This window comes from Capra hircus, chromosome 2, assembly GCF_001704415.2.
Source record: "Capra hircus breed San Clemente chromosome 2, ASM170441v1, whole genome shotgun sequence".
Lineage (NCBI taxonomy): Eukaryota > Metazoa > Chordata > Mammalia > Artiodactyla > Bovidae > Capra > Capra hircus.
Window position 1 is genome coordinate 100,941,124 of NC_030809.1, and position 13,737 is coordinate 100,954,860.

General features: G+C 38.8%; 1 protein-coding gene across 6 annotated transcripts in view; it reads left to right on the top strand.

Annotated features, from left to right (window-relative positions):
• Positions 1-13,737, top strand: part of TANK (TRAF family member associated NFKB activator) — a 98,352-nt gene that overhangs the window by 22,772 nt on the left and 61,843 nt on the right. The window lies entirely within an intron of this gene.

The following is a 13,737-nucleotide window of genomic DNA, read 5'->3' on the forward strand; positions in this document are numbered from 1 at the left end:
TGTATCTTTGATTTCTAGTTTTTGAAACAACCTTACACTTCATCATTTTGTTAAATTTAAGTAAATAGGTTTCTTTTGGTAACAATTTTATTTAAAATCAGTGATTGAGTTACATCTGTAGTCATCTTTCTTCCTGTTATCTTTGCCAGAGTTTAATATCAAGGCTATGCTGATTTTCTAAAAAGAATTTAGAATAGTTCTTTCTTTCTCTGCTTTGAGGTAGTTTAAATAGCTTGCTGTTTAGTTGCTAAGTTGTATCTGACTCTTTGCAACCCCAAGGATTGTAGCCCAGGAGGCTCCTCTGTCCATGGGATTTCCCAGGCAAGAATACTGGAGTGGGTTGCCATTTCCTTTTCCAGGGGATCTTCCTAACTCAGGGATTGAACTCAGCATCTGCTGCATTGCCAGACTCAGCTCAACTTGCTGAGCCACCAGTGAAACCTAAAATAGTTTAAGAGCTCTCTGTTTGAAAGTCTGAAAGAATTAATTCATTAAACCATCTGCAAGTACAGTGGACCCTTAAATAATACTTGGAGGTTAGGGGTGCCACAGCTCCCAGCAGTTGAAAATCTGCAAGCAGTTTATAGTCAGCCCTCTGTTTCTGACGTTCTGCATCTTTAGATACAGTCATAGTGTAGTACTGGAGTATGTATTTAGTGGGTAAAAAATTTGCCTGTAAGTATATCCATGCAGTTAAAACCCATGTTGTTCAAGGTCAACTGTACATTGTTCTTAAGGCAGCAGTAATATTGAGCAGAAAGATCCAGAACTTTAAAAGGCAAACAAAAGCTCCTTAGAGTAAATCCTTATAATTGAAGGGGTGTGAAGCACCAATAATGTAGAGAATGAAGAACTGCTGTACTGATCCTGGTCCTTTTATCCTCCACCTTTTTTTATTTTTCAGGGAAAATGCTGTAGGTAGACTGAGGGTCTAGTAAAGTGCTGATAAAGTGCTTCACTGTTTCTTCTCTCCTCTACTCCAGTTTGTAAAGGAAAGGGTGTTGCTTCTACATGGGCAAGCTTTTATGCCCTAAGAGAAACATTGAGTGAAACTCAACTAAAAAAGCATCAGTTTCACTTTGTTGTCATCAGCTTCCCAATTTTCCCAGGAAATTTCTTGCTTTGGAGATAGTAACCAAGCTGATATTCTACTCTAGCCAAATCCTATAGGGGAGTTTCAAAATGAGTGGCTGAGAAAATATGCAAGCTCAGCATGCTTTTACATACTGAATATGAAGTGAAAATCAGTAACAGTCTAGGTAATAGCCTGTGGACACACATAAGAACAGAGCTGGCTTCTGAGGCATAGAAACCATATAACCACAGCCCACTGTTTTACTCAGCTAACGAATGGCTTACTGTTAATATGTGGATAGTAGTGTATTATGTAATCTTTGGGAGAGCTATTCACTTTTATAAATGATTATTTGAAATACTTTTTGATTGCTTTCAAGCAAGACTATTACCTTAGATAATGCAGTTTAGCAATATAGATCTGTGAACTGGAGGAAACTTCAGGACGCTCATGAATGTTATTTACAGAGTAATGCAGGTATTCTGTCAGTGTTTGGATATTTGAGTATCTTAACTTAAACGTCTGTTAATCTAGAACAAGTGATTATTGGCATAATTTGGGGGTGTGCCCTTCCCTGGTAGCTCACTGGTAAAGAATCTTCTGCCAGTGCAGGAAATACTGGTTCCATCCCTGGGTTGGGAAAATTCCTTGGAGTAACAAATGGTAACTCACTCCAGTATTCTTGCCTAGGAAATCCCATGGACAGAGGATCCTGGTGGGCTACAGTCCATGGGGTCACAAAGAGTCAAATACAACTTAGCAACTAAACAACAACCTATAACAGACAAAAACTGCATATTTTTTAAAAGCATACCAATTATCTGTCAGGAAATGATAAAAAAAGAATACATAGCCTCTTGGTGTAAAACACTATTCTAACTACAGTTGGTCCTTGAACAACACGGAGGTTAGGCATGGCAACCCTCTGCTCAATTGAAAATCTGCATGTAAAGTTAACCCTCTGTATCCAAAGTTCCTGTGTATCTGTGGTTCCACCATATCGGCAATTCCACATCCAGGGATTCAGCCAACGACAGATCATATAGTACTACAGTATTTACTCATGAAAATATCTATGGATAAGTGGACTTGTGCACGTCAAACTGGTGTTGTTCAAGAGCCAGCCATATACTCATGCTTTAGCTGATTAGCTATTGCTACTCAATATCCTTTTGTTTTCTAACAGCTTTCTAAGCATGAATATTACTATTCAGTTTCAACTTGATTGTGTGTAATTATGTCAAACCAAGTTTTAGTTTCTGTTTTCTGTAGGATTTACATTGTGGCTGCCATTTATCCCATGTTGCCTCTTATGCTTACTGCTACGGTTTTCAGTCATGGGTAGAGGAAAAGAGGAGGCTGTTAGCAAGAATAGGGAACAAAATTTCTCTGTAGTTCAAAACCAAGATTCTGAATCATTTTCAAAAAAGGATAACAATATGAATTCAACTCCCTTGTGGGTGGGTGGCAAATTAGCGTACGGAATCTTTTAAACGGTGCATTGTTTGAAAACTGTTCAAAAAAGTTGAGGGGAATTGAAACAGGCAGTGGTACCAGAGCCTTGGCAACTGAAAACAAGCCTTTGGGACCTATGTAATTGTATATGTTAGTTTTTCAGTTCTTAATCTATAAAAACATTTTTTTTAATTGTGGTAAAATACACATAATGTGAAGTTTACCACCTTAGCCCTTTTTAAGTGTACAGTTCAGTAGTGTTGAATGTATTCATATTGTTGTTCAAGCAAGAAAAGCATTTCTTAAGAGACTTTTTAAATTGTTTGTCTCGTGGGAGAAGTGTCCTAACAGCAACCTTGTTTTCTTCCTTTTTAACTTCAGAGATATACTTTCTTTAATGGTAATTATCATTACTAAATTATGAGGGTAAAGATTTTGAGCAATGAGCTGTAGTAGCTTTCACTTACCACCATGCTTTTTTCTTTGCAAAAAAAGAAGAGTCTATTGAAAACAGGTTGTTAACAGTGAAAACAGTCTGTCTACAAGTCATTGTAGTTATGAATTATTGGAAATTGAGTGGACTAAGAAAAATAATGAGTTCTAGTTTGATGGTTACTTACCTGAAGTTATAGGAATCCTTGAGATATTTGCAGTAGAATTAGGTATGGAGAATTGTTCTCTTCAGCAGCAGAATAAACTCAATCAGGTGATTTTGCTGTGAAGAATGATTTGCTCTAAGGACAGAAATCAGGGACTCAGGTCCCTTCAAGATAATGATTTTAAATTACTCGAAAAAAAATCAGCTATTCTTGTGGGATATGTAAGTGGTTTTACTATTTCTAGCCAGTAAGTATATGGCTTTTACCATGATTAATTTCATGACTTTATATATTTGCTATCCCTAAACTAAAATGCCTTTTCCTTCATATTGATGTTTTTCAGCCTTTTTAAATCCATATTTCCTTTTTTATAAACGTTAAAATACCACAAATCCTAGGAGATAAAAATGTGACCTTTCATCCCACAAAGTTCGTATACCTCCTCATACTGAATGTAAACTTCCTCTTGAAGTTTTCCCCATCCAAGAATATTCTGTAGAGCCCCACTTTATATGACTTATGAAAGACAGATTTTTTAATAAGTAACCATTTTAAACTGATAATTCTTTCTCCCACATCTCCAGACTCTAACATGGCCCCTACTCAGAGGAAAGGATACTCCTTAACATGGCTAAGCAAGCTAACTGAGCAATGCCTCAGATGGGTAGAACATCACATGTCTAGTTTCCCTTTTGGTGTTACACTATTTCATTTTGCACTTTAACCCATAGAATTTTATACAACTTGAGGGAAAGAAGTGCTACTGGAGATAAAAAAGGAGGTGAGGCAAAGCTGAGACTCATGGGTGTGGTCTTTGGCTGTGAAGTCTCCTTTTAACTCTTAGAAGATAACAAAAAGTTTCACCAAGTTCTGACATCCAGAAAAATAGAGAACCTAGTTTGGTGAGTTTTGGGTTTGATCTGTGGGATTGTCTTACCTTATCTATCCTGATGCATTTAGCCAACCAGCTTATATTAAAAAAAATGCGAAATGCAAATTCTGACTCTGCTGGATAACTTAAGTTTCTGTGATTTCAGCTGCCTGATTGGAACAGTGTTACACAGTGACAGTATAGTGCAGTGTGCTATGGGTATATCCATAACTGAAGTTTACAACCTGGAAAGTGAGAATAGAAATGGAAGCTGTCATTTTGGGGAACTGGCTGCTTGTACTAATGGAACTCTCTTAAAAGTGGGAAATGATTGGAAGTAAATGTCAGGAGTGACAGTTCTCTTCCATTTCCTTTCTTCAAGTAAGGAAACACACATACTTTTCAGTGCCGTCAAAGGTTTACCTTAACCATCTAAGACAGAAGATGTTCTTTTATTTATGTGTATATACTACATTATTGACTTTTTTTCCTGCTTTTAGCTTTTGTTGCTTTTTGTGGCTGAGGAGTCAAACATAGAGCTAAATAGAAAAGACAGGATGTATCTCTCACTCACTTACTTACCTCTTCCTTTGCTAAGATGGCAACTTTTCTGAAGTAGAATGTGAACTGTTATTATTCATACCCCAAGGGGTTGGGGAAAGCAGGTGACTTTCTTTTCTAGGGCAGAGTAGAAGAGGTAAAGAGTTAATCTAGAATCACCCCATCCTGAAACTGCTTTAGGTTTAACTGGCCTCTTACCACAAGTGTCAACCCTGGTAGAACACTTACCCAGAAGCATACTAATCTCAACAGTAGGGAAAACCCAGGAGAGGACCCTTTTTCTACTTGCTAAATCACCCACACTTGTCTCTGCTGCTGCTGCTGCTGCTAAGTAGCTTCAGTCATGTCCGACTCTGTGCAACCCCAGAGACGGCAGCCCACCAGGCTCCCGCATCCCTGGGATTCATAGACCCTGTTAAAGATGCTTTTGAACTGTGGTGCTGGAGAAGACTCTTGAGAGTACCTTGGACAGCATGGAGATCAAACCAGTCAGCCCTTAAGAAAATCAACTCTGAATACTCATTGGAAGGACTGATGCTGAAGCTGAAGCTCCAATACTTTGGTCACCTGATGTGAAAACCCTAATGCTAGGAAAGATCGAAGGCAGAAGGAGAAGTGGGTGACAGAGAATGAGATGGTTGGATGACATCATCGATTCAGTGAACATGAACTTGGGGGGACTCAGGGAAATGGTGAGGGATAGGGAGCCCTGGCATTCTGCAGTCCATGGGGTCCAAAGAGTCAGACATGACTTGGTGACTGAAAAGCGAAAGGGGTGGAGGAAATCTATCTTTAAGCATGTGATTCTTTTCAAACTTGAAATCCAAATGTGTATAACTAATCAAAGTTGAGCTACTCTGGTTGAACTGGTCAATTGGTAGTAGAGCATTGTTGGGCTACATACCCACAGCCTCAGTGGAGTTCCAGAAGCACACTATTTTCCTTGATTATTACTTTTTATTGAGGCTTAGTTAGACACCATTTGTCATCACAGTGCTTGTTGTCAAAGACAACAAACTTAATGTGTATCTATAAAGTAAGGGCGTAAATGTTTGTTTAAAAAGAAGGAGGTAGGGGGTGTTAGAGTATCACTTCAGAAAATTTAACATCCCGATAGTAGGAGTCCCAAACAGGCGCAGAGAAGGAATGAAATGGCCCAAAAAGTAATTCAAGAAAATTTGCAACAACTGAAGGATGAACTTCCAGATGGGTTAAGTACAAGAGCAGGAATCAAAATGGCCCTGAACTTCAACAAAAACAAAAGGGAGTGTAGCAAAACTTAAAAATTCTGAGGAAAAATTCCTTCCAACCTGGGACTCAACCTGGCAAACTGTCAGTTAAATCTTAGGGTGAAGATATTTTCAGTTATCTGAAATATAGTTTCAGCAAGGTCTGAAAAGCAAGGTCTCAAAAAATTTACTTTGTAAGCACTTCATCAGAAAGCTACTGGAGGGTTTACCCCACCAAATTGAGGAGTAAAACAGGGAGGATGAAGATTAGGGATACTGAGAATGGCAGATTCAGCTAGAGAGAGAGAGATGAATAAAGGGAATCGTCAAATTCAGGTTGAAAGAAGGTCTCAAGGTGAAGGCCTTCCTCTCTGCACAGAGATGAATAAGTCTAAACTTGAGCAAGTCAGAAAGCTCAAGGAGAGATCCTTGTAAGAAAATGAAATTGATAGAGTAATGTCTGAACTTATTGAGGAGTTGCATTACTGATAGTAATAAATAAAGCAAATAAGTTTTTTCAGTAAAAATATTTTTCAGGAAAGGAAAAGGAGCCATAGTATATTATATGGCTCAGCAGTGAATAATCACACAGTCATAAGAAAGTAAAAGTGGAATGTAAATCTAATCAAAATAATACATAACTATTAGAAGGATGAGGAGGCCATAAAGAGAGGGGAGATCTTAAAAGAGAGCTGAATCCTTGTCTTGCATAATGGGAAGACAAGTAAAATAGGAATCAGTAGTGACAATATTAGCAAATTATTTAGAAATACAAAGATAAATACCAAAAGAATCAAAAGAGCTGAAAATTGTTGCCAAGAAGTGGGGAGGGAGAAGAGGAGAGTAAGGGGCTACTGTTTTTCTTAAACTTTATAAAGTTATTTGTCTCATTAAAATATTGATGCATTATGCTTTGATTAAAAATAAAATAGAAATTAAATTACAGTGAAAAGAACTAAGATACTGGTCTTTTCACATCAAAGAGACCTGGATTTATTTGGGTCTACTATTTTTCTAATTTGTTGACATTAGGCAACTTATTTAACCTTTTGAACCCCAGCTTCCTTATCTGGAGAGGGAAGATTAAAATAAGGTAGTTTATGTAAAGTAGCTGGCAAGTAATTTTTCTCTCAGTAGGTGTAAGACTCTCTACCCCTGTCCCTAATGTTTCCCAGGAGGAAATAGGGAACGACCACCATTGTTGGGATGCTTACCTTTCAGATACAAGGTTCTTAGTGTTCAGAATCTTCTGGTTCATAGCTCTGTGTGTGCCTGTTCAGATTGAAGGCCTGTCACTGGGACCTCTGTTCTTTATCAACTATCTGTAGATAGAGAATTTAAAAAGAATTAAGATGATCTGGAATGTTGGTAGCAGAGAGAATCAAGTTATAAGGACTGCTTGCTTGGTGGGAGAAAAGCTGTGGTCTCAGATGTGTCAGCACGAACATCAATGCAGATGCCATTAATGATGTCTCTTCAATTAATAGAGAAAGCGCTTGTCACATAGGCTGGTGAATTGTGGAGATCTCATGAACCGAGATCAGCGAGAGTGCTGTTGCTCTGAACCATCTGCCAAAGTATCAAAATACCTTTTTTTAAAAAAAAGAACATCTACCTTAGCAACTGCTATTTTTGATTCTGAATTCTCTGCACTTCCAGAACAATTAAAAAAAGCAGATCACTGTGGAACAAAAGGACACTTTATGGAAGCCCATTTCCCTGCCTTGGTACATATTAGTGTAGTATTTTTCAGAGTTCAGTGCTTTCCCATTATGACTTGGCCCTCTGTGGCAATGATTAGAAATCTCTCACACTTGTTTCTCTCTTTTTTCTACCCTCACCTACCTCCCCCCTGCTCCACCCCATGCCAAAAAAAAAATTATGGTCCTAGAAGTCTTGGACGGGGTTTGCTGATATGTGTTTTTTGTCTGTCTGTCTGTCTGTTTGTTTTAACTGCCCTGAATTATTCTGATGTACTGACAGGTTGAGAACCATTGTCCTACAGCATGCTGTACTCCAGACATTCTAAACTGGGGCAGATGAGGGAACTGAGGCTCACAGAAAGGTTATAGCTTGTTCCCTCTCATCCATCAACAAGCATGTCTAGCTTGGACAGGTATTCTGCAACCCAGCTCTGATTTTATCTTTGGTTGACTAGGCTTTTTAATTTTGATTCTCTGATTTGTATTAAGAGAGGCTACTATATTTTACAAAAGATGCCTCAGTTAAAAATAAGATTTGAAATTTTTATTTTATAGCATCTTTTTATTTTTTCCAGATACAAAAGGAGATGAAGTGTCAAATCAAAAGTTTTAATAAAAACTCTTACTTCTCCACAATAGGATAGCATAGCAAATGCAAGGACTTATTAGATCTGAGTATTCACATTCGAGAAAAACTGGGGTGGCCCTGAAAAGAGTGGAAATGTGGGTAATTTTGGCGCAGAGACAGGTTTGAGAAGTTGGTTTGTAGGGTTCTTCAGAGATTTGGGGTCCTGTATTCAGGAGTATTTAACAGTAGGAGTAAGAAAGTGTGTTATATGGTATAAAAGTATTGTATCTGGTTTTAAACTTTTATCATATTACACATTTACAGTCACACCCTAAACTTCTTGGGAATGCCTGGAAATGGAGATCTGGAAATCTCTGAAACCTTATTTATTTTCTCCCTGGAGTTCTCTCAATTACTTCTAATAAAACAAGTTGTGACTTGGCAAGCATTGGCCCAACAGCCTCTAGGTGTCCTCAGGGAAATTAAAAGCCGGGTTTGAAGAGTTCTGTGCCAGTGATTAGAGCACAGAATATAGCTTATAATTATGTAGACTTTTGCCTGTTCCCATTTATCATTGATAATATTCTCAAGGCTAAATATGACTGCCCAGCAATTTAAACTACAGTTTAAGAGGAAATAGGCCTTTTTGTGAAAAAGGTCCTCTGTCTCCCGAAGTTTCATTCTCTTTTCATAGACAAGCTCTCTCCTTTCATAGTGATTGTGATTTAGTAAATGACTCAGAGTTGTTGGAGGGGCCCCTAATCTGTTAACTCATGAAATTTTAACTACTTTTTCAAGCAAAACTTTGCCTTTTATGAATCTGGTACGGCCTGTGGCATCTCTTATACTGTTGTCTTCGGGATGGAGGGACTTCTTTTTCAAACTTTTTAAGTTAAAACCAGAAAGTAGGTAGAAACTGTTCTACTCCTGTGAAAGATGATTACTAATACTATTTCATTATCATAATTTGGTAGAGTAGACTAGAAAGACTTAAGAAAAATCACACATTCAAACGCTCTACCAGAAAGTTATTTTTCGTGTTATTTAACAGTGTATAAGGGTTAACATAGCAGAGCACTAGACAATATTCCTACCTATATTTTGGTTTGTATTTGGGAGAAAGAAAGGTGTATATCTTGTGACACAAAGTGGTACAGTAATGAGTTTTGCTTCTTTCTCTCTCCACTGTTTTCTTTTAAAACAATGTAGAGGTTTTGTTTACTTTTTGGTAGAAAGATTTTGGCCTGGTTGACTGTCAGCAGTATCAGAGGACATTAAAAACAGGACTTTAAGAATAGTAGCTGGAGGGAAGGCTTACTTAGCCATCATTTCTTCCTTTAGATTTCGTTGTCACTCAGCTGGCACATTTTTTCTTGCCTGTTGTTAACTATGCCTCTGTCAGCACTTTTGTCCAAAATTGAATTCAGTATCCTCTCCTGTCTCTCTCAGTTTTTCTTCCTATTTCTCTGTGGCTGACTGGCATTGCTGTTTGCCCTATGTTTTGAAAAATATGGCTGGCCAAACCACCTTTGACAAAATAAACTGGTTACTTTGCTTATTAAAATATAGATGCTAGGACTCCATCCCAGGACAACTCACTCAGAATTGCTGAATGCTTCCTTCTTGTCTGTTGTACACATCCAGTTGGCCAGTGAGTCCTGTTAATTTTGCCTTTAAAATGTCTCTTGAATCCATTCAGCTTTCATTTCCCTTACTCTAGTTCAAGCCCTTATCTTTTACCAGAATACAATAGTGGTTTCCTATGGATCTACTCATTTTGTCTCCCTCATTAGTTTGTATTCTGCTGGTATCTGGTTTATCTTTCTAAAACATATTCATCTCCTGCTTGAAAATTCCTTAATGTCAGCAGGTTAAAATTGGAGTGACATTCAAGGTCTATTGCAGTCTGGCCATATCTAAGTCTACTGTGTACAGCTTGTGTAGTTACAGCTACACTCTGTAGCTGTAGGGTGCTTCATTCCAATTATGGTCTACATGATCGGGACCCATAGGGTTTTTTCAGTGAAGGACAGTCATATGTGGTGGCCCCAACTATCCTGTCTCAGCACCCTGACCTCTCCATCCTTTCTGTATACATACCTCACTTGTGTAAATATACTCACCACCAGTCCCTAAATGCAGTATGCTAGTGATGGCAGCTCACACTCCAGCACTCTTGCCTGGAGAATCCCAGGGACAGAGGAGCCTGGTAGGCTGCAGTCCATGGAGTCGCGAAGAGTCGTACATTCACTTTTCACTTTCATGCACTGGAGAAGGAAATGGCAACCCACTCCAGTGTTCTTGCCTGGAGCATCCCAGGGACCGAGGAGCCTGGTGGGCTGCCATCTGTGGGGTCGCACAGAGTCAGACACGACTGAAGCGACTTAGTAGCAGCAGCAGCAGCAGTGATTTCTCAGAGCGTCTACTTTTTCAGAGTTAATGTTCATTCTCCTTTTACTCCACTTGTTGAAATCATTCTCATATTTCAGGGCCCAGTATGAGTGTCAGATCCTCTGTGGAGCCTTCCACAGTTCTCTCGTTTTAATTGTTCCTTCTATTATACCTTTTTACTGCCTACACTTTTACTGAACAGTTCTTCTCTTCTTCCTTTGAGGTAAAACCTATGTATAATGAAATGCACAGATCTGGAGTGAACCCTTGGGTGAGCTCATGTGTTTTTGCCTTACTAATTATAAGCTCTAATTAGAGAAAAAGGCAAAGACTATATAAGTTTGTCTCTTTCCCATGGGAAAAAAAGGGAACCTACTGTGTCTTCAGTGCTGGGTCAGTCTTGAATATGGTACCAGTTGGGATACAGCTCAGCTTCTCTTCTGAGAACTCCCCAGTGGCAGTGGCTTAAACCAACAAGATGGATATTTTATTTCTCTCATGTATGACAGTTCAAAGTATAAGATGTCCAGAGTCGATACAGCAGCCCCACAGGGTCAGGGACCTCGGCTTCTTTATTCCTGTCGTTCCACATCCACTGTTGCTCCACCATCCGGAAGTATTGCCCTCACCACAATGTTTCGGGTGACTCACCACAATAAAGGAGAAGGAAGGGGGAAAAGAAAGAGACCTTGTCTTGGAAGTTACGCTTGCTTGCCAATGACCAGAACATAGTCACGTGACCACATCAGCTAAAATTCAGGAATACCAGAGGAGTAGAGAATGGATATTGAGAAACAGTTACCAGATATGTTTCACGTATGATCTCAGTCTTCACAATAAACCTACAAACTATATATAAAAAACTAAACTCAGAGAAACTAAGTAAATAGCCAGAAAATGGCAGGTCTGAGATCTGAATTCAAAGCCTATACTTTTTTTCCCATTCTACCTAGTAAAGTGTTAGGAGGAAATATATAATTGTTAAAGTCATTAATTTTCACAGTGTTATATCATGTATTTTCATATCACATTTTCACAGTATCATATCTCTTCTAGGACATCCCATGTAATTTTATTCCATACTTCTCACTATCAGGAAATGAATTGCCATGCTAACTTGTTTTTAATTTTTAAATCTAAGATATCATTTATGAGGAAAAATAAATCACTATGTTTGCCGAACAAAAGCTTCTGTACTTTGTATTTGTTTTGAAATGTTATCTAATCATAAAGTTGACAAGGATGATATCTTGTCAGTTTAGTTCAGCTCAGTTGTGTCCAACTCTGCGACCCCATGGACTGCAGCACACCAGGCTTCCCTGTCTATCACCAACTCCCGGAGTTCGCTCAAACTCATGTCCAGTGAGTCGGTGATGCCATCCAACCATCTCATCCTCTGTTGTCCCCTTCTCCTCCTGCCTTCAATCTTTCCAAGCATTAAGGTCTTTTCTGATGAGTCAATTCTTCACATCAGGTGGCCAAAGTATTGGCTTTTCATCATCAGTCTTTCCAATGAATATTCTAAAGGAAATCAATCTTTTAGAATTGACTGGTTTGATCTCCTTGCAGTCCAAGGGACTCTCAAGAGTCTTCTCCAACACCACAGTTCAAAAGCATCAATTCTTCGGCACTCAGCTTTCTTTATAGTCCAACTCTCACATCCACACATGACTACTGGAAAAACCATAGCTTTGACGAGGAGGACCTTTGTTGGCAAAGTAATGTCTCTGTTTTTTAATGTGCTGTCTAGGTTTGTCATAGTTTTCTTCCAAGGAGCAAGCATCTTTTAATTTCATGGCTGCACTCACCATCTGCAGTGATTTTGGAGTCCAAGATAATAAAGTCTGTCACTGTTTCTATTGTTTCCCCATCTATTTGCCATGAAGTGGTGGGATTGGATGCCATAATCTTAGTTTTCTGAATGTTGAGTTTTAAGCCAACTTTTTCACTTTCCTCTTTCACTTTCATCAAGAGGCTCTTTAGTTCCTCTTCGCTTTCTGCCATAAGTGTGGTGTCATCTGCATATCTGAGGTTATTGATATTTCTCCTGGCAGTGTTGATTCCAGCTTGTGCTTCATCAAACCTGGCATTTTGCATAATGTGCTCTGCATATAAGTTAAATAAACAGAGTGACAGTGTACAGCCTTGATGTACTCCTTTCCCAGTTTGGAGCCAGTTCATTGTTTCATGTCCAGTTCTAACTGTTGCTCTTTGACCTGCATACAGGTTTCTCAGGAAGCAGGTAAAGTAGTCTGGTATTCCTGTCTCTTTAAGAATTTTCCACAGTTTGTTGTGATCACACAGTCAAAGGCTTTAGTGCACTCAATGAAGCAGAAGTAGATATTTTCTCTGGAATTCTCTTGCTTTTTCTATGATCCAGCAGATGTTGGCAGTTTGACCTGGGTTCCTCCGCCTTTTCTAAATCCAGCTTGAACATTTGGAAGTTCTCCATTCACATACTATTGAAGCCTCGGTTGGATAATTTTGAGTATTATTCTGCTAGCGTGTGAAATGAGTACAATTGTGTGGTAGTTGAACATTCTTTGGCGTTGCCTTTCTTTGGGATTGGAATGAAAGCTGACCTTTTCCAGTCTTGTGGCCACTGCTGAGATTTCCAAACTTGCTGGCATATTGAGTGCAGCACTTTAACAGCATCATCTTTCAGGATTTGAAGTAGCTCAGCTGGAATTCTGTCACCTCCACTAGCTTTGTTTGTAGTGATGCTTCCTAAGGCCCACTTGACTTCCCATTCCAGGATGTCTGGCTCTAGGTGAGTGATCATACTATTGTGATTATCTGAATCATTAAGATCTCTTTCGTATGGCTCTTCTGTGTATTCTTGCCCTCTTCTTAATATCTTCTGCTTCTGTTAGGTCTATAGCATTTCTTTCCTTTATTGTGTCCATCTTTGTATGAAATATTCCCTTGATGTCTCTAATTTTCTTGAAGAGATTGCTAGCCTTTCCCATTCTATTGTTTTCCTCTACTTCTTTGCGTTGATCACTTGGGAAGGCTTTCTTATCTGTCCTTGCTGTTATTTGGAACTCTGCATCAAATGGATATGTTTCTCCTTTTCACCTTTGCCTTTTGCTTCTATTCTCAAATATTTGTAAGGCCTCCTCAGACAACCTTTTTTTTTTGCATTTCTTTTTCTTGGGGATGGTTTTGATCCCTGCCTCCTGTACAGTGTCATGAACCTCCATCCATAGTTCTTCAGGCCCTGTGTCTAATCCCTTGAGTCTATTTGTCAATTCTACTGTGTAATTGTAAGGGATTTGATTTTAG